Source organism: Erpetoichthys calabaricus, chromosome 9, assembly GCF_900747795.2.
Source record: "Erpetoichthys calabaricus chromosome 9, fErpCal1.3, whole genome shotgun sequence".
In the NCBI taxonomy this organism is placed as follows: Eukaryota; Metazoa; Chordata; class Cladistia; order Polypteriformes; family Polypteridae; genus Erpetoichthys; species Erpetoichthys calabaricus.
This window is the reverse complement of record NC_041402.2, coordinates 174,445,536-174,466,923: the sequence shown is the minus strand read 5'-3', so window position 1 is coordinate 174,466,923 and position 21,388 is coordinate 174,445,536. Positions and strand designations below refer to the sequence as shown.

Sequence of the window (21,388 nt, the reverse complement as noted above, 5' to 3'; positions counted from 1 at the left end):
TCAGAAGTGCACCATACAAAGACGCCCCCGCCTTGATCATCACTCAATTGCTGACATCAGAATCACAGCCACGGAGCTAAACGCGGGAGGAAAGTTGACATTCCAGTCCGGGTACGTCAAGAACAGATGGTCTCTGATTGACAGCCGGCATCACATCACCCCGTGTCAGCTTGTCACAAATGAACAGCGTGTCACAAGCTTGACTCTCTTTCCTTGAGAACACTGCATATGCCTCCTGTAGCTCCAGGCGGGAGCGAGTGCTCCTCTTCCAAGAAAGAGAGGGCGAGTGTGGGACGATTCCTTGTCAGAATGGGAGGCAGTGAAGGGACGCTCCAGAGGTCTTTCATATTATGAATTTAGTTGTTTTATATTGATTTCTCAAGTGGCACACCGGATACAAGATGGGAAAAACAGATTTGAGGAATTGGAATGAGTTGTTTGCTTTCAGAAAGAAGGGGGCACCAGGGCCGTCATAACAGCACTATAGGCCCCCACGGGCAAAGCGGTGCACTGAAGCCCCTATCTACACAAGCAAGCAGCAAGTGATAACATACATAGATTAGTATGGGGTCCCTGGGAAACTGCCCAGTGTGCCCATGCGTTAAGATGGCCCAGGGGAGCACTGATGATCAAGACGATTTAATGGAAGCAGGTATATAACAAAAGGTGCATTCTATTAATCTTTATTTTGTATAGTGCCTTTCATGGCACAATACCTCGTAACACAAATGTGCCCGGTAAGTCTCATGGAAGATGGAGCAAGGGCACTGGCATATCTGCTCGGCCTCGGACCATTGAATGACAGCCAAGTTCACCATGGATGTGCACTACAACCTACCAGTCATTTAATGAAGAAGATGAGCGGGGGGAAACAACCACAAAAGGAGCCTGGAAGAGGAAGCCATCTCTGCCACTGTTTAGCTGGGTACCATTGAAGCTTCATTTCCTACCAGTGCCTAGCTGGCTACCATCGCAGCTACAGTCTTCTTACCAGAGTCTAGGGGGGTAACAGCATGGCTTCATTCTCTGACTGTATCTACCTGGGCATCAGTGAGGCTTCAGTCTTCTACTAGTGTCTAGCTGGGCGCCAAACTCTGATTTGTTCTGCACCAGTGCCAAGCTGAGTACCAGTGCTGCTTCATTCCCTTATCAGTGTCTAGATGGCTACCATCGCAGCTTCAGTCTTCTTACCAGAGACTAGGGGGTTACCAGTGTGGCTTCATTCTCTACCTGAGCCTACCTGGGCATCAGTGAGGCTTCAGTCTTCTACTAGTGTCTAGCTGGGTGCCAGCTGTGATTTATTCTGAACCAGTGCTTGGCTGGGTAGCAGCTGTGCTTCATTCTCTTCCAATGTAAAACTGGGTACTAGCATGGTTTCAGTCTTTTACTAGAGTCTAGCTGGGTACCAGCTGTGCTTCATTCACCATCAGTGCCTAGCTGAGTACCAGTGCAGCGTCATTCTCTACCTGTGTCTAACTGGGTACCAACATGGCTTCAGTCCTCTACCAGAGTCTAAGGGGTACCAGCATAGCTTCATTCTCTACCTGTGTCTACCTGGGTATCTGTGAGGCTTCAATCTTCTACTAATGTCTAGCTGGGTGCCAGCTGTGCTTTATTCTGCACCAGTGCCTTGCTGGGCAACAGTGCTGCTTCATTCCCTACTAGTGTCTAACTGGGTACCAACATGGCTCTAATTTACTACCACAGTCTGGTGGGGTGGGGGTGGGGTGCTTGTACCAGCACGGCTTCATTTTCTACCTGAGTCTACCTGGGTATCAGTGATGCTTGATGCTTCAATCTTTTACTAGAGTTTAGCTGGGTGCCAGCTGTCCTTCATTCTCCTCCAGTGTCTAGCCGAGTACCAGTGCTTCTTCATTCTCTATCAGTATGTAACTGGGTACTAGCATGGCTCCAGTCTTCTACCAGAGAGTAGCTGGGTACCCATATTGCTTTTGTTCCTGCCCATGCTTAGCTGAGTACCAGTGCTTCTTCATTCACTACCAGTGTCTAACTGGGTACCAACATGGCTTCAGTCCTCTACCAGAGTCTTGTTGGTACCAACACAGCTTCATTCTCTACCTGTGTCTACCTGGGTATCTGTGAGGCTTCAATCTTCTACTAATGTCTAGCTGGGTGCTAGTTGTGATTTATTCTCCATCAGTGTCTAGCTGAGTACCAGTGCTTCTTCATTCTCAACCAGTGTCTAACTGGGTACTGTCATGGCTCAAGTGTTCTACCAGAATCTAGCTGGGTACCCGTGTTGCTTCTGTTCCTACAAGTGTTTAGCTGGGTACCAAGTTCTCCTCCTACAGTCTTGTACAAGTGTATAGCTAGCTCTGTATATGTGTGGTTTAAGTCCTCCACTAGTGTCAAACTGGTAGAAGGGTCACAGGGCAGCTCCCCACAGAAAGAACCATCCATCCACATTCTAAACCCACTTGTCAGTGTCCTGCAATGCAGGAATAACACCTAGGCGGGATATTCCCCTCTTACACTGAAACAGATGTGATCTGCTGAGTGGGAGTGCCAAGTAGCAAGCAGTGCAGGTGCATATAAAAGGATGGTTGCTTGATTCGGAGTGATGGCTGTGCTCACTGTACCCAGCATTAACACAGACCTAAAGTGAGTGACTGAAAGTTCATTGAGATTAGCCTTATGAAAGGCGCTATATAAAATAATAAGTGATAGTATGTCAGTGTTACCTATAGGGTGTGCGACTGCAGCGGAACTTGCCTGAGTACCTCAGTCAGTGGGTGTGCAAATCCCAAATGCATGACCACTGGCTTCCAGCCATTTATTTCGTGCGTCGCGCTCCGGTTTTTCAGGCACTCGCGTAGGTGGCGCGCGCTCACTTTACGCCGCAGGTGCAAGTCAGTCAGTCGCACGTTCCTGTCGTCTGGAATACATCGAAAGAAACAAATGAACACACACACTCACACGCGCGCGTGCGCGCTCAGCATTCCTGTTTTCATCACTTTCCACCTGGAGAAGCACATTAAAGGCTTTACAATCGATTGGTGGGGCACAGGCACCTTTATATAAAGCGCCCCCCGCAGAAGCCTGTCATTTATGTCAAAGGTGTGCATCCGCGGTGACAGTTACTCTATTTACGAGTGCCACTGGCGTGTTCGCGATCAAAGCAACGAGGGGTCAGGGTGGCGGCGGTTCACTGGCAACAGAAACTTTGAGCACATGTCGTGTGCACGCATTCCACAACATGTTAAAGCGCACACACACACACACATACACGCACACGCACGCGCCCGCGCACACGCACAACACACGGGTCCATACCAGGCACACCGCATACATTTAGTGACAGCCTTTTGTGTGTGTGTGTGTGTGTTTAAGAGAAAAAGACAAAAGAAGATGTGCCTTTTAAATCTCCTTACCTTGACTTGGCGACAAAGTGCATCATTTAAATAAAACCTGCAGATCAGAAGGGGACACCGACCTGGAAAGAATTAGTTCATGAACATGTCCAGCGAGGGAAAAAGGAAGAAAAAAAAAAAGCGGGGTATTCCCCACCTCTGGAACGGCACCATCTGCTTTCTAAAAAAAAATGCTGCTGATACTTTTGTAGCAAATCCACCTTCAGACCCCCGACATTCCAGCTAAGGGTACGAAGAATCCCGATGGGCAGCGGAGTGCCTGCGCCGGACTCGGCGGTGTACAAATACTCCGGTCTCTGGCTCTCCCTCTCTCGCGCTCGCGCTCTCTACTCACTTATATCACATTCTTTGCCTCCCTCCTGCAACAAGCTCAATCGACGGCCGCCGCTACCGCTTTGTTAACCCCGTGTGAGCCGGAGATGGAAAGTAGAAGGGACGGAGGAGGTAGCGAGGCTTAAGGAGTCGTCACGTGCTTTACGCTCTGCCTGCGGGGCACCTTCGGGGGCAAAGTTCGAGTGAGGAGACAGACGCATAGATAGATAGATAGATAGATAGATAGATAGATAGATAGATAGATAGATAGATAGAATTCTTTATTGTCATTATGAACACACATAACGATTTTTTTTTGTTTTGTAGGTAGGTACTTAAAATACACAATACACTATAAATAATAAAATAAACATAATAAGTATAAAAGACAGCAGCAATAAAACATCATCAAGTCCAGACTTTTCCTGAGGTAGTACGCCTGCAAAGACCAGTGATCTGTGTGCGTGGGTCTGCTGGTGAGGATTACAAGGGAAAGTGCGTGTGCATGTCTACAGGGGGGCAGGTTAGGGGTAGATGTAGATGTATGTGTGTGTATCAGCAGGGGCAGATGGACTTCACAGCTCTGGGGAAAAAGCTGTCTTTCAGTCTCCTGGTGCGTGTTTTTATGTTTCTGTACCGCTTTCCCGAAGGCAGTGGTACAAACAGTCTATTTCCCGGATGGGTGAGATCAGCGGCTATACATTTGGCCATCTTCTGCCCCCTTCCAGCATATACAGAGTCCAGGTCTAGGAGAGGACTTCCTAGATAGATAGATAGATAGATAGATAGATAGATAGATAGATAGATAGATAGATAGATAGATAGATAGATAGATAGATAGTGTTCACTTAAGGGGGCAGACGCTAGACTCATAACGACCAAAAAATAACTCAAAAGCATTAGAGATGGGTATCTTATTAGCAAATAAAAATACACAGGGTATTTACAGTCAGGGAAGTAACAAATAAAAAATAAATTTACATCAAATGTGAGGGGGTGATTAAAACATTTCTACCCACTTCTCAAACCACACAAATACTCTTCCTTCTCACCTCCTTTACCCTTCTCGGACCTCTGGCTTTTCCTCCTCCTCCTCATCTCTACTCCATAGCAAACCCCTGGCTGGTGACCTGAAAGGCTACTGCTGGGGTCAGGTGCACTCTAGGGAACTCTAAAGGCGATCTACCTGGAGCTCCACCTGGTGGTCTCAGTGGTAGCTGCAGCTTTGTCTGCCAACTCACATTATACTTTTTTTTTTTTTTGTTCCTTATTTCGCATTATACAATTTCTTGTATTAGGAATTTGTTAGTTTTTGCATACCCCTTGGGGTCAGAGCGCAGGGTCAGCCATTGTACAGCGCCCCTGGAGCAATTACAGGTTAAGAGCTTTGCTCAAGGGCCCAGCAGAGTAGGATCTCTTTTGGTAGTGACGGGGATTGGAACCGGCAACATTCTGGATACCAGCACAGATCCTTAGCCTCAGAGCCACTTGTAATGTCAGGGCTGTCCCAGGTCACTTATTAAACATTTGAGTTGACAGAAGAACATAGATTAACATATAGACAGGCAGCAAAAGTGCATAGACGTGAAAAGTGCTATGATAGATAGATAGATAGATAGATAGATAGATAGATAGATAGATAGATAGATAGATAGATAGATAGATAGATAGATAGATAGATAGATAGATAGATAGATAGATAGATAGATAGATAGATGTGAAATGCACTATATATCCTATATAGACAGCTCTGTCTGTGTGTCTCGGTCTGTTTGCTAACATGGGGTGGAGTGGTGGCTCTGAGGCTAAGGATCTGTGCTGGTATCCAGAAGATTGCCGGTTCGAATCCCTGTCACTGCCAAAAGAGTGGAGTGGTTAAGCTAAATTATTACAATGGACTGGCTCCATGTGCAGTGCTGTGGCTTATGCATTACTTTGGATAGCCTCCAGGTTTCTCATGACCCACACAGGATAAAGTGAGTTTAGAACATGGCCAAGTGCATGGATAGATATGGAAGGCACTTTATGATAGAGAGGTCAATAAACGACTTGAATTGACAAATAGACAAAACAAGTGGCTCTCCAGCAGCGTCTGTGAAACAAAGCCAATTCACACCGTTAATCTGTTTCAAGACTTACTCACCATTACAATCCAATTAAGGGCCATAAATCACAAAAAACAATGTCAGCAAATCTCTCTTACTGCTCGGTAAGATCAAGTTGGCTATTCCAAGACTGCCTCTTTATTCTCATTTCAGCAGTTCCAAAGATGACAGAATGAGGTAGGCTCATGGTGGGTGCAGAGCCGGCACACAGAACAAACTGGCAGGGCTCTGGACATGAAAAGTTTAAGGAGCCACCAGACTGAATTCTGGTCTTACAGCCAATAACCAGTGGGCCTCACGTCCTTCTTTTTCAGACATGAGAAGCTGTAAGGGACGAGTTTCATTGGAGTGGCAGGGTTCGTAGTAAACTTTTTTTACTTGAAGCCTGTTGGTATTAAATTCTATTGCCTATTGGATGACAGATGCTGTCTTTTTGGTAGGGTACTGAGGCTCAGGGTTACCTATGAGGTACGTGAGTGAGGTGTGGTACACATGGACAGCTGCTGGCTTCAAACCAGTTGCCCACTTTGTGTAGAGTGTCTTCAGAGATACACAAAGTAGTGAGATGCTTTGTCCCAGGGACCACCAGGGGGTTTATATTGGGCTAAACATTATTATCAGAGAGGCACAAGAAGGTGAGATTAACCTGTGGAGACACAGCAGTGGCTAAACGGGGATTTGAACTTCCTACAGGATCACAGATCTTACTGTATAGGAAATACTGGAGATGCGATCAGCCTCAAGATCACACGCAGACTTTTGTTCTTATCTATCTATCTATTATATACTGCCTATCACAAATATCAACTTTTCTATATATATATATATATATATATATATTAAAAAGTGCCTTTCATATCTATCTATGTGAAAGGCACTATATATAAGTCTCCTCATATGAAGTCACCACTCCTCAGTTCAGGTTTCAGATGCTATGCCCGGCTGCCATCTGTGTGCCCCCTCCTTGTTCTCTCCATGTCCCCCTTGGCTTTTCCCAGTTATATTCCCATATGCCACAGACACACCAGTTGTGCTGATTTATGGCCGTTTAGGCTGACGGTGCTTTCTCTGAACAGTGTGGTATGAAGTGAGGCCTGACTGCCCACATGTAATACCCACAGTCACTTGGTCACAGGGACCCAGTGACATGTGTAGCGGGCATGACTGGCATGTACTAACAGATTACAGGGAGTACTGGAACATTCTGGAGAGGTGAAAGAACAATGCCCTTACAGACCCTAAAGTGCTGCCCCCTTGTGCCCCCTGCCCACACTGTAATCTTGAACTAACAAATCTTTTCCCATTCCAGCATATGACGTCTAACTGCGCCACCTAGTGGAGGCTCAGGTCACATTGCTGTTCACAGCATGGAACCCCCAAAATACTGAAACCCATTTGAAGACATGAAGTCAGTTATTATTATTTGGCTGATGCCTTTATCTGAGTCGACTTTTCAACATTTGAGTTACAATTGGTTGCATTTCTTTTGCATTTCCACTTGGAGCCCAGGCAGGTGAAGTTGTTTGCTCGCGGTCACACAGTGTCAGTAGAAGGACCTGAACCCACAATCTCAGGACTGTGAAGTCCAAAGCCTTAACCATAGTGCCTGATGAAAGCATACTGACGATGCTATTCATGGCACAGCTGATGGCCCAATTCAGCCATTAAGGGGGGATGCCCCATAGGCATGACTGTGATGATCAAATGGTATTGAAGGAAGAAGACGAAGGGAGGACAAAGCACAGCACAAGACATCAGCATCTCTCCATTCAGCCCCAAGCCACTGAAGCACTCATGCCCTCCATGCTAAACTGCCACCGTGAGCACTGATGCCATCATACTCAGTCCCCACATATGAAATGATATGTACGTGAAGAATACTGGGCAGTCTCCACAATTGGACACACACACGCACACACACATGCACACACACGGTGGTATCCAATTGGTCCTGCATGCACACTTGCAATGAAGCGTTGTCATTTTGTCAACATGCCTCCTCCTCCTCCTCCTCGTCTTCCTACATGGCGATAGGAAAGCAAAAATTTGGCAGGTCGCCAGCACCTGGCACAAAGTCCTGGGCACTCCCCCAGTCACGCTGAGGTGGACGTGCACCAAGGAGCAGGTTGACATGTATCACAAAAACAGGGCAGCATTGAATGAACAGGAATGTGTGAATAATGGATGTGAAAAAAAAATTATTACCATTTGAAACAAATGTGGGAGTATCCAAAATTACAAGGTTCAAGTTAAATACATGACATACTGCGGCACAGATCCGACTCCAAGGGGTCATTTAGCCGGGCTACAATCCTCCAAATAGAAAAGAATGGCACTTTAGGAAAAATAAATAGTGTATCAGAGAACTAGAAAGGCACCACAGAAGTGACTGATACACAGAGGAGAGAACATAAAACAGAGATAATGAATAAAAGAGCTAGGAAGGAAAGGCACTATATAAAAAATAGATAGATAGATAGATAGATAGATAGATAGATAGATAGATAGATAGATAGATAGATAGATAGATAGATAGATAGATAGATAGATAGATGTGAAAGGCACTATATAATAGATAGATAGACATATATGAATGGCGATAGATAGATAGATAGATAGATAGATAGATAGATAGATAGATAGATAGATAGATAGATAGATAGATAGATGTGAAAGGCACTATATAATAGATAGATAGATAGATAGATAGATAGATAGATAGATAGATAGATAGATAGATAGATAGATAGATAGATAGATAGATGAAAGGCACTATATAATAGATAGATAGATATGAATGGCACTATATAATAGATAGATAGATAGATAGATAGATAGATAGATAGATAGATAGATAGATAGATAGATAGATAGATAGATAGATAGATAGATGTGAAAGGTTCCACCTTAAAAAGTTAAAATGAAAGGCACTCTATAACAGCTGTGTAAGTAAAGAAAAGGCACTAAATAAAGCAGACAACTAAAAGGAAAGGCGCTATATAATCGGGCACGGGCCATCTGGGACTCATTTATTAAGCCCACCTGCACATGTCTGGAGAGCACCAGGAGTTAAACCCACCCAGACACAAGGAGCACATGCAGACTCCGCACAGATTCAAATCCAGGACCCTGCACCAGTGAGGCAGGCCATGCTAACCACCCAGCCACCATACTGCCCTCCAGTCCAATGACAAAGAATGTCATTGGCACTTAAAAAAAAACTGCTTCCTGTTTATAAGTGGGAAGGCGATTCTAGAAAAACTGTGTGCTGTGAAACACATGCTACTTGAGGGTCCCTGTCCACTCAGCCCCCGCTCCCCCATTCCCCCAGTTCTAATGCCAAACCAGAGAAATGTGAAATGGTGTAAAGGCTGGCAGCTCTCATTCTGACTGCTTGGTCAGGAATTTAATAAGACTAATGGAAAGAATGTGCCGCTGGAGTAGCTCAGTCCACGTTAATCACATTAATCAAATTCCTATCCAGACAGCAGTGGGCGCAGCGGGCGCAGCTTTGCAGCACTGGGCCTTAATTAAGTTTCATTTACTCTAATCTGCTATGCTCTTAATTCTGTCCTGTGGGCAGCGCTCTTGGTCATCCTCCCAGCTGATCCAATGTTGCCCAGTCCCAGACCTGACGTGCAGACTGATGTCGTGCCGAGCTGCTCTCTCCGTATGGGGATGCAGCGGGCACCCCCTATGGACAGCAGTGGAATTTCACTTATAGAATAAGCACTGCAGCAGCCCTAATCTGTCTGCACCCCAAACTTTTCCATAAATTGAAAGCCTGCTGTGGTCCCGGTAGCTGCTTACTTCACAATAAAGGAGTCTGAACTGGAATTTGATGCCACATCACCAGACACTGTTCATCAGAAGACCTGAACGAAATACTCAAGTAGAAAATCATTACTGAGTAATCCTGTGTAATGCATTGAGAACACAATAATGTAACAACGGTCAATGGAAACCAAAATCACCAGCACAATGAGGGCTGATTCAACATCTCATCAAAAATCAAAAGTGAAAAACTGAAATCCCAGGCTGATCCAACTAGGGTGAATTTCAGCATGGCAACCCTTAATGTGACTCAGTTGTGTGTATGGCCCCCACCTGTCAGTGTGCCCTCCACCCAACGTTTGGGCCGGATGAGATGGCAGATGGTGTCCATCAGTGAGCCCCTGGACAGTCTGTGGCACTACTTGGTGGCATTGGATGAACCAATGCTTAACATCCCAGAGGTCCTCAATTGGATTCAGGTCTGGCTAAGCAGTAGTCAGTGCGTGTGTAGGTCTGTGTGACCCTCCAAGGATATGCCTCCCTGGACCATCACTGACCCACCTCCAAACCGGTCATGCTGGGTAATGTTGCATTCACTTTAGTGTCTTCAGACTCTTATACATCTGTCACAAGTGCTCAGTGTGAACCTTCGCCCATCTGTGAAGAGAACAGGGTGGCAATGGTGGAGCTGCCAATTGTGAATTCTGTGACGAATGCCATTCCAAGTCGTATGGTGATGGGTTGTAAGCACAGGCAGCGCCATCTTAACAGCATCATAGGCACTCCAGGGTAAAGTAGAGCACTGCAGCCCCGTTTTGATAGCAAAACAGAAACATACATAGGCATTAGAAGCATTGTGGGCCCTCAGCTGGTGCCCATTGTACCCAAACGTTAAGACCACCTTGAGCACAGGCCCCACTAGAGGATGTCGGGCCCTAATGCCACCCTCATGGAGTCTGTTTGTGACAGTTTGGTCAGTAACATGCACACCAGTAGCCAGCTGGAGGTCATTTGTAGGTTTCTGGCTCTGGCAGTGCTCCTCTTGTTCCTCCTAACACAAAGGAGCAGATACCAGTCCTGCTGCTGGGTCGATGCCCTTCGACGGCCCTGTCCAGCTCTCCTCCTGGTATCTCCTCCATGCTCTTGAGACTGTGCTGGGAAGCACAGCAAACTTTCTTGCAACAGCACGTATGGATGGGCCAACCCAGAGGACCTGGACTACCTGTGCAACCTGAATATTGAATATCTAGTATCATACTAGATACTACAGAAGAATCAGTCAGGAAGGAAAAGGAATGTACCACACGATGGGCTTAACTGGGCATAACATGCTGAGTCGGGGGTTGACACTGCGCACTAATGCATTTTCTCTATTCTTCTGCATACCACCTAGAAGGCGAGACAAACTAAACCCTAACCAGCTTCCTCATCCCTCTGCAAACCACGCCCCCTACTTACCTCATTTCCGTCTTGGACCCGCCTTTTCCTTCCCAACCCAGCCTTCCTTTTCCTTCAGTCCCGTTTTGGACGCAGTCCTTTGTGACTACTGGCTGCTACGATATACGGGGTGGATCCCCAAACCTACTCTGTCTTTTGCCTCTCGTATTTACAGGAGAGAGCAGTCATCTGTCGCCACCATTGCCTTTTTGGGAGTTGTCTTGCTGTGCACCTGTTGTCACTTTCATTTGCACCAAAGCAGGTGACGCTTATTCACAATCGTTTACGCTTCCTAACTGGACAGACTGGTCAGATCCGTAGCGTGACAAAACGACGCCCGGTGCCGAAAGGGAAAATCAGCGCCCTTCTTCAATCAAAATGAATAAAACAAATGTATTGTATTCACAAAGAAAATAAAATTATTATTATTATTATTGCATTTTATTTATTTACATAAACAAATTACAATACTTTTGATAAAATTAATATAATATATAAAAAACATTCAGGACAGAACAAAATTCGGCCGTGTGTAACGGTCGAACGCTTTGCGCCCTATCAGGCTTAATCAAAATGTAATTATCTTCAAAGGACCGTATTTGGAAATCCGATATCAAGTTTCAACAAAATCCGTCAATAAATACGGATTGTGCGCATCAAACATCCCCACATATAGTTTTATGTGTTGTGCTGTGATAGGGGAAGGGGCTCAAAGCAAAATTGTCTATTAACATAAAATTTTTTTATAATATTTAAAAAAAAAATCGCAGAAACACACCGAGAGCGTAGAGATTTGAGTAGACAGAGGATGACTATGAGAGCGTAATGACTGGTTGGGCATTGCGATTCCGACAATAAAGGCGCGCAGCGCTCCGTTGTGCGTTTACATATTAGCGGCGTGGCGCTTTTCAAGCAGTGCGTCATTCTCATTGTTATTTTAGAACTGCACTTGTATTTACCAAAAATTCGGCTATGATTGTAAAAGACAATAAACACATGTAAATGTGCAAGTTGTTTACAAAATCATAAAAAGTAAAGGGAAATATCTATACAAGTGATATTGATGTTTTATTATTATATTTTCTTCTTATTAACCCAAAACAATCACGTCGTCGATCGGCGCGCTGGTGCGGGTGCACAGATCGCAACACCCACGCTACGGCTCTGAGACTGACATCCCTGAAGATTCATTGACTTGGAGACAGACTGGGATGATTAAGTGTTCCTTTCAAAGGGGATGCCCACGTAATACCTGGCTGTGGCAGATAGATGGTCATTTCTGGAGAGTGGGACTGGACCGCGTGTCTCCCTGGGTGGGGTTGCCAACCAGGATCCCGAGGTGTTTTTCGTCATGCATGCTACCCAACCTGAACACACTGTAGGTGTTGACCCACTGAGGACTCTGTAGGTGAGCATCAGGGATTTGAACTTAATGCTCAGTGCAACAGGGGGTCACAGCAGTGATCTAAAAATAGAAGTGGAAAACCTGGCATGCACTGCAGCAGCTTGGTGACATGTGCTGGGGCTTCCACAAAGCAGAGAGTTGCAGATGTGATGAGACCAAAGCCTGGACCAGGAGTTGTTCGGCATACCCTGTCAGATATGACCTGATCTTTATACACAGTATATATAATAATAATAATAATTCATTACATTTATATAGTGCTTTTCTATATAGTGGCACACGGCCGGGACCCTTGCCCAGCTGGGACGACTTCACGCTGCAAGGACATGGGAAGGGAGCCTATCCAGAGCATTACCTCCCCGGGAGCGCTAGGTGGCAACCCCCCTGGTTTGAAGTGGTGCCTCAGACTCCTGCAGGGCTGCATGGGAGCTGGAGTTTAATGTAACCCTGTTAGGTTCCGTGGGCACTGCCAGGGGGTGCCCCAGCTGCTGCTGAGCCCTTGGATGCAGCTCTTCTGTCACACCCTGTAGAAGGTCAACGAGCACCTGGCACATATAAAAGAAGCCAGAAGAGTCAGGAGGTGGAGGACAAAGCTTGCCAGGAGGGGTGGAGGCGGACAAGAAGAGAAGAGAAGAAGGGACTGAGCATTGTGTGTCATTTGGTACTGCGCTGTGCTGTGGGGAGTGAAGAAAGCGCCCCCACGTGTGTAAATAAACTGTGTGCTGTGTGGCAAACTTGTGTCCAGCCTGTCCGTGTTGGGGTTAGGGGGTGCTGTACGTGCCGGGGCTTCACAATATATATATATATATATACAGAGACCAAGAGAGGGTTGCAGCATGGTCAGTAAAGGACAGCTGGTCATCATTCACCAACCCAAGGTTGTTTACCAACTTGGCCAGTGCTGGTAATAAGGAGCCAAGCTGAACAAAAATGGCGGGCTGAATAGATGGACGAGCTGGGATAACAAGAAGGTCCGTCTTTGCTGCAGATGGTGTTCCTTCATCCCGGTGGCAGTATCAGTGGGACATCTGAAGACTCTGACTGATATTGTGCCAGGTAAAGATGAATATTAGCGGCACAGCATTGATACGATAAACCATGGGGCAGGGTGCTAGGGCCTAGTGAGGAGTTATGGCCATAAGTTCCACAGTGCTTGCCTGGTGTGCCCTTGATGTCTGCCTTCAATAGGACACACAGAAAGATCTGCCCAAGAAGTTGAACTCAAACCACCTGAGGGCAGACGCAGTAACGCCAAGGTCAGAGAGGGTGGCACAGAGGATCGGTGGTCGATTATAGTTTTGAATAATTTTGAATTTGAATAATTAACGGGGTTACCTGGTTGATGCCCCAGCCCTTTAAGAGCTTGTTTGTGTTTACTGGGACTGGAGCATGTTGATAACCTTCATGTTATATAGCGCCTTTCTTTGCATGGCTATTCACACTAAACACAAAAGTTCTTCATCCTCCTAAATTTGAATATGTGGGTTCAATAATGGAAAACACATGGAGGGGACATTGAACCTGTGACCCGCGTGACTCCTTTAACATGTCCAGCTAGTGTCGGTCAACACTCCCCACTGGCCTGACCTCTTCTTCCGTCCTACCATTAGGGGACACTGGCAACAAACCAGACTTTAACTGAGAATCAGGGAAACAGCGAGAGCAGGGATGGAGCAACTCCCAACGTAACACCCAGATGGCATTAGGGTTATTTATAACTTGCCTGCGACATCGGAGGACGGCGCCTGCTGGAAGTTCAGAGCAGTCGGAGTTTTATAATCAGTGCTGCAGCCTCGCAGTATTTCGCCGTATGGACTTGAGGCACAAGCGTCTCTCTCTCTCTCTCTCGACGCCCACGCCGGCCGGCTCTCTATTTTTGTTAATGTGCCAGTCTGTGAGCCGTTGAGCTCCTCTGTCAGAGATGTGACATGGCAGGAGGAGAGGCTCAGGTGACAGGGAGGAGGAGCCCGTCACCTCCGTGGCTCGTTATCCTCACCTCCCTGTCATGTCACTAATAAACCCTGATGTGCCGAGTGACAGGAAACCAGATGGCTGCTATCAAATTAAAGCTGGGCACACCGAGCACTCGGCGCCAAGTACACCCACTGGAGCAAGCGGCCCTCATTATTACAAATGTGGCATATTATTAAAAAAAAAAAAAAGGTTAGGAGAGACGCCTGTTTATTGGGTGACTAGCCACAATTTCTTACAGGGTTACCATGGAAACTGTTTAGCGATTGTGGGGCTGCTCCTTACAAATTTAGGGGCGAAAAGGCAAATTGCAAAGGGGGTGAAACTAAAGTGGAGGAGAGGCAGATAGAGGACCACCACAACTGAGCTGCTGGGACATTAAAAAACACACACACACACAGCCAGAGAGGGCATTTAAAGCGCAACTAATAGTGGGCAGTTGGCATTACGTCTGTCCTGCTGTGCGCTATAGCAGCGAGGCTTTCATGAAATCTCCAATCCTTAACTTCATGGAGAGCATTCTTGAGGAGCTTTCATCTGTGGTGGTCTGGGCTTGTGAATGTGCCTTAAGGCAGTGCAGGCTGTGAAAGGTCTAAATCATCATCATCATCATTTCCTTTCCGCTTTTCCTGATGAGTGTTGCATTAGCAGCATGCTGAGCTCCGCTGACCGGTGCCCGTATTTATGAAGTGTCTCAATGTAGGAAAATGGGCTGTAGGTGGCATACGGGATGAATGGGCATCCCGACCAGGAGAGGGGATGGTTCCTTGTCCAGACAGGAGGGTCCAAGAGGGCATACAGGCATCCCGGCCAAGAGAGAGGAAGGTGCCAAACCAAATAGGGACTCCCCAAGTGGACGGACGGATAGCCCAACAGAACAAGGGGACGAAATCTTACCTGGACGGTAAAATGGACAGGCGTCCCATCCAGACACATGTGTAACACCTTCCCTGGCCATGATTAAACAAGAGAACAAGAAAGGACTGTCTCTGGGAGGTGTTGTAGCCCTCCATTTGGGAACCAGCAGGGAATGCTGGGAATTGTAGTCCGGTAGCACAGCCCTGTTAGGGTCCAAGGGTGCCACAAGAGGGCGCTGCAGTGAGATACACTCTGTATTATACGGGACTTCCGTGTAACCCAGAAGTTCTTCTAATGGGCAGTGGCTGACAAGAACAAGTTGTCTTTCTGTAAGGAGCAGACCACTGGAAGGAAGCTCCCCCGAATTTGACGTCTGAAGAAGCCTACAAGTTGTTTTTCTCAGACAAGCTATGTTTGGAAGCCATTAAGGCACTTAGTTTGTTTTGGACAGTAGAACTAAGTGGGATGACCCGGTCGGTGTCACTTCCATTTCTTTTGTCTTTGTCCTGTCGTAAAGCCTTAGGGTTTGTGTCAGCAACGTCATCATGAGTACCACTTTGAGGCTCAAGGTCCCATCAAATTGTGACATCCTTCATTCTCAAATGTGAATATCTGCTCCTTGCTAGGTTTAGGGGGGTGCAGGACCCTTCACAACTACTTCTCACATCCTTCTCTAGGGTAGAACAAATTCTTATCTTAGTCAGACTTTTTAGTACAATTCCTAGGAGTGATTCTGGGACGCCTGATACATACGGACATAGGCCTGCCTATCCATAACAACGCCCCAGGAAGTCCCCATGACAATCAAGAGGTATAAGCCCACCGGCACATCCTGAATCTGCCCCCTCGGTGCTCGACGGCTTGCTTAAACGGCTTCAGCTGGCTCTTCTCAGTCTGGACAAGCAGCAGTTCTCTGGATTGCTCCTCGAGCCCTTCACCTTGTCACAGAGACCAAGCCCACCAACCCTCATTTTGGCCACTTGCTCCACCAGTCACCACCCAGAACTCAGGTGGGCACAACTGAGGATGGGGATGGAGAGTTACTGGTAAAGTGTCTGCTTTGTCTGAGGACCACCACCATGATCTAGCACAGTGTTTCCCAACCTGTGTGGTGTCATGCTGGTGTGTTCATGATCCATGGGGGATGGGCTGGGTGGGACTTTGTGACTTTAGCAACACTCACTCAGGGAGCTGTTCCACTCATCTGAGTTAGTGTGGGCAGGGGTGATCTTCCTCAATGAATCGAGCCTGATCATCAAAGATGTGTATTGGGTGGGGGGGTCCTGTGTGGTCGCCAGAGTGTCAGACCAGTAGATGACTCAAGCGTGACCATCAATGCTTTTCCTCCTTGGTGAATTAAACACCAGGATAGGCCGTGATTCACCTGCAACACTCCCACTGCCAACCGAATGTGATCATCAGAGTGGTGGGATGGGGTTAGGGTTTCATTTGTGGTCCACCTGAAATGCCACCACAGCCCACAAATTGCAAAATGGTGGTCTAGTACAATTTTCATAAAGCTGTACCGATTCACCGGTCCATCTCATGGCTGCCTCTACCCTCCTGTGTGAATTTGACCCAACAATGAGCTTCAGCCCATCCACAGGGAGTCAGATGATCCTCCACCTACCTGCAGACATTAGGACACTTTCATCCTGGGCCTGTCATCCTTAATCTGAATTACAGACCACCTTTGGATGAGATGTAAATCCCGAGGCCCTGACATTTTATGGTAATTAAAGATCTTTTGTGAAAGAGCAGGATGGACCCCGATGCCCAAGGTAAGTTGATCACAATGGCCTCGCCTGTTCTACACCCCCTTAATCATCCCCCGTCCATACTTGTGTCAGTGGGGGTTTTCATCTTTAGTAAATTTGCACAGATGTTTTTACTTTCACATCCAACTCATTGTGACCCTCCGCCATCCCTCTCTCTGTTCTATAGCCTCACACAACTTGGGCATCCTTCCTTTGGGTCACAGTGCCAGGAAACTGAATATCCCTGGATGGTGTGGGTTCTTTGGTGGGGGCGGGGGGGGGGGGATGGTGGTTGGTATTGGCCTGTGTGCCACCGATCACAGCCATGAATATTAGGAAGCAAAATAAAAAAAAAAAATGCACAATTACGTCAATAAAATCCCTGGCTGGCTGTTTACTGCCAAGCCATTCCATATGCTGACATAACAAACTTTGGAATAAAATGCTGATGCTCATTTCCTTCACTAAATTTGCCATAAAAGAAGGAAATAAAATTTCCTAGTGATTCCGTCAATGTCGCCTCAAGGACGGCAGGGTGCTACAACAATAGAGGTCTCCTATAAACATTTATTCAGACCCAAAATAAATATTATTACAGTCTGCAGCCTGTTTGGGATAGGAATTTTTATGGAATGCATCCTAAACTCCAACAAACTTCAGTGACCGGTCACTTCTCAGAACTGGTGCCCTCTGTTTGTATTTCAAGTTCAAGAAAATGACACACATCTGGTCAGGTCAGGTCAGGATGGGGGAGGCATGCACTGGTACAGGGCGTTACTGCACCCACCACATGACATAACAGCCCAGGATGCCAGTTGGTAACCTTCCAGGCAGACATGCGGTCCAGTCCCACCCTCTCAGGTGTTACGTGGATGTCTTCTTGGCCCTGTCCAGCCACTCAGGTCGTCAAAAATGAGAGTCCTGTTAGCTAGATCACCCTCAGGGAAATGCGTCACATGGCCATAGTGCTGTAACTGATGCTCCCTCACAATGCAAGTAATGTGTCTCATTCGGGACCCCATAAGCAACACAAAGTCAAACCAGTGGTACCCAAGGATTCTCCAGAGAGACACACATGAAGGAGTCCAGACTTCATCTCAGGTCACTGGATAGCGTCCATGTCTCTCAACCATGTAGAAAGACAGGGAACACCAGGACTCTAAAGACTTGGAACTTTGTCCTTTTGTAGAGATATCGGGAGTGTCACACACCCCTTACTAGAGACCTCATGACCCCCCCTATGCTCTCTCAATCCGTCTACTAACTTCATAGGAAGAGTCACCAGAGACATGACTGTCACTGCCGAGGTAAGTAAACCTCTCGACGAGGTCGACACTCTCTCTGCAGACAGACACACTACTGATGGTCGTGCCCAAGAGGTCATTAAAGGCCTGGATCTTTGGTTTTTATCAGAACACTCTCAAGCTCAGACACTCAGACTCCCCTATCAGAACCTCCATTGACTCTGTGAAGATCACAGCATTGTCTGTAAAGTCACAATCAGTGAATCTCTCTACACCAACCGATGCCCCACAGCCGCTGGACCCCATGACCCTGCCCACCTCCAGTCATGCAAGCATTGAACAGAGTAGGAGCAAAAACAGACCCCAGAATCAACTGCCTCCACTCTGCACAGCACTCATGGTACCAGTGTACAGGCCGGCCAGGATATCCAGTACCCTTGAGGGGATCCCGCAAAGTCTCAGGATATCCCACAGGGCAGCTTGATCAACTGAGTCAAACGCTTCACAAAAATTGACAAAGGCCGCAAAGAAACTCTGCAAAACAACAACAGCAACAATGTATTTCTTGTATAACCCAAAATCACACATGGAATGTAAAAGGAACAAATGGTCACCTTAAATGTAAAAGTATAACCTATGCACATAGTTAAATTGACTAGATGGGGGAATGAGGTCATTTAAAAAGTGGTAGATAATATAAGACCACTAAGGCCGGCCATGATATCCAGCAAACTCGAGGGGATCCCGCAAAGTCTCAGGATGTCCCAACATTGTAGTTTGATCAACTGAGTTGAACGCTTTATGAAAATCGACAAAAGCTGCAAAGAAACTCTGCCGATATTCGCAGTGCCCTCCATGAGAACCCTCAGTGTCAGGATGCGATCGATGGTAGACTTCTTTGGTTTAAAACCCAACTGCTCCGGACGCTGGTAGGTGAGCAAGTGATCACGGACCTTAGCAAGGACCTTACTGAGAGCAGTGTTACAACCCTGTAATTGCCACAATCCAGGCGATTACCCTTCCTTTTCCAGATATGGACGACGAATCCCGTTTGCCAGTCAATTGAGATGATGCCCGTCTCCCAAATCGAAGCTAAGATTGCTTATAATGCCAGGAGGACAGCCTCACCACCAGCCTGGAGAAGCTCACCCTGGACACCACAGATCCCTGCAGACTTCCATACCCTTGGCTGGTTCACCGCCTGTGAGACTTGGGGGGTTCACAGCTAATTGGAGGATCAGCCTCCAGAACCGCGGACCCAGAGATGTCCAACGTCCCGGCCGGAGGATTGGCCTTAAACAGCTGTTCAAAGTAGCCACGGCTAACACACATCAGTTTTATGATAAAATAACTGAACTTCCCAGACTGGACTGGACCTTCTTGCCTCTCGAGTGCACGTCCAGGAGGGGATTCGACTTGAACCCGCATCACTGGAAGACTCCCGGTCGGCACCTTAGCTACCAAGCCCCGACTATTATCTGCTAGGTCAGCGAAGGTCTATTGCTGCTCGCCTGCTTTGAGCAGATCAATGGAAATGAATGGCAAGGAGGCAAAACACTCCCACCATGGCCTCCCACCCAGTCGTTACCACGGTAATAGCTTCATTTCACCGTAATAACCACGGCTGATGGCTTCTTCAAAGTGAAGTGACCTATGACACATTATATCTATATTACAGAAAAGTGACCCCAGACTGATGACCAAGGTAAATCGCTTTTTGAAGAGCATGACATCAAGAGGTTACCTCTCAGCATATCACCGTGCACTCCAGAAATAATAAAGTGGGCAGAGTGCCCCCTAGAGGCTAAACAAATCAACACAACCAGCGAGCAATCCCACTGCACGAGTACAGAAATCGCTGGGTGAATGAACTCTGCATGAAGGACGTCGCAGGAATAAATAAAAGTCACATCCGGAACTGTATACCCCCACACTCCAGAGCCCCCAAACATGGCATAATCAGAGACATGGCACAACTGTGGGCGTGTGACGGTGCAGAACGATGACTAATATACAACTTACCACCCAGCGTCTAAATCAGCGGCGCGACTCACTTAACCCGCCTGTGCACAAATGATGGCAGCAAGAGCACTGCAAGCACGTCAAGTAGCATAAAGAAGGAAGGTGAATTCTCCTTGGTACGCCAAGTGTGTGAGCTTCAGTAAATCACAAAACCCAGCAAAATAAAGACTAAACCGTCAACTGTTAATGTGGATTAGTCTCTCACACACACACACACACACACACACACAAAGTAAGACTTTCTCAAGGCTGGCGTACAGATTGCAATACCACTCCGACACGTGAGAGGGCGCTGTCCCTCACATCTTCTCATCCTTTTATCTGCAGAGGCCCCAAGGATTGATGGTATGTGATGACCCACCTACTTCTGCAGGAAGCCCCTCTCTTTCTGGAAAACAACTAATATAAAGACCACGACTACGTCTAGCAGTTAGTCTTGTTTTGGGTTTGACTTCTTTCATTTAACTGATTCTCATTGTACATTATTTTCAAATTACATGTTGATCACTCGCTGGTGCGCCAACTCTCATTTTACTATTTGTAGACAGTAAAAGACCTGAGCAAGTGTCCTGGCTGGATAAGGGCAAGTTTCATATCAGGAGGAAAGACAGGGTGTTCCCTACCTATGTAGGAAAATGGCAGAAGATGCCAGTTTGGAGTTGGGCATATTGGCATTCTGGCAGGGTCAGATTGAGGAACAATACCTGACCAGGATGCCAGTGCGATAGAGAAACCAGGGAAGATAACTGGTCACGACTACATGCTCCCCCAATACGTTAGATGACAGCAACTCTGAGCGGCGATACCCATGTGGACACCCACAATGCATGCTGGGAACTGTAGTCCCATGGGCAGCCTTGCTAGGTTCTGGACATACTGCCAGAGGGTGCTGTGAGGGTCTGTGTTGACTAGTTTTGGGGACTTCTGAAGTGCTTCCACCAGGCCATGTCCTAGCACCGGAAGTATTCCTGAGTCTAAGATAAAGGAAGCCACTCAGTCTCATCCGGGCAAGTTGGAGTCAGGATAGGAGTTGGACAAGACATGCCTGGGAGGAGTGGAGGAACAAGAGATCAAGAGAATGAGAGAGGAGAAGAGAATATTGGCAAAGAAC

The 21,388-nt window shown here is 46.9% G+C and overlaps 1 protein-coding gene across 2 annotated transcripts in view; it reads right to left on the bottom strand.

Moving 5' to 3' along the window:
* The window catches only part of gramd1ba (GRAM domain containing 1Ba), a 369,918-nt gene that overhangs the window by 268,385 nt on the left and 80,145 nt on the right, over nt 1-21,388 (bottom strand). The window contains exon 1 of one of the 2 annotated variants that reach the window (XM_051931899.1): nt 3,393-3,750. The exons of the other annotated variant lie outside the window; for it this stretch is intronic. The gene's annotated coding sequence lies outside the window, so the exon portion shown is untranslated. Of the gene's footprint in view, nt 1-3,392; nt 3,751-21,388 lie in introns of those variants that run through there. 2 annotated transcript variants of the gene reach the window in all.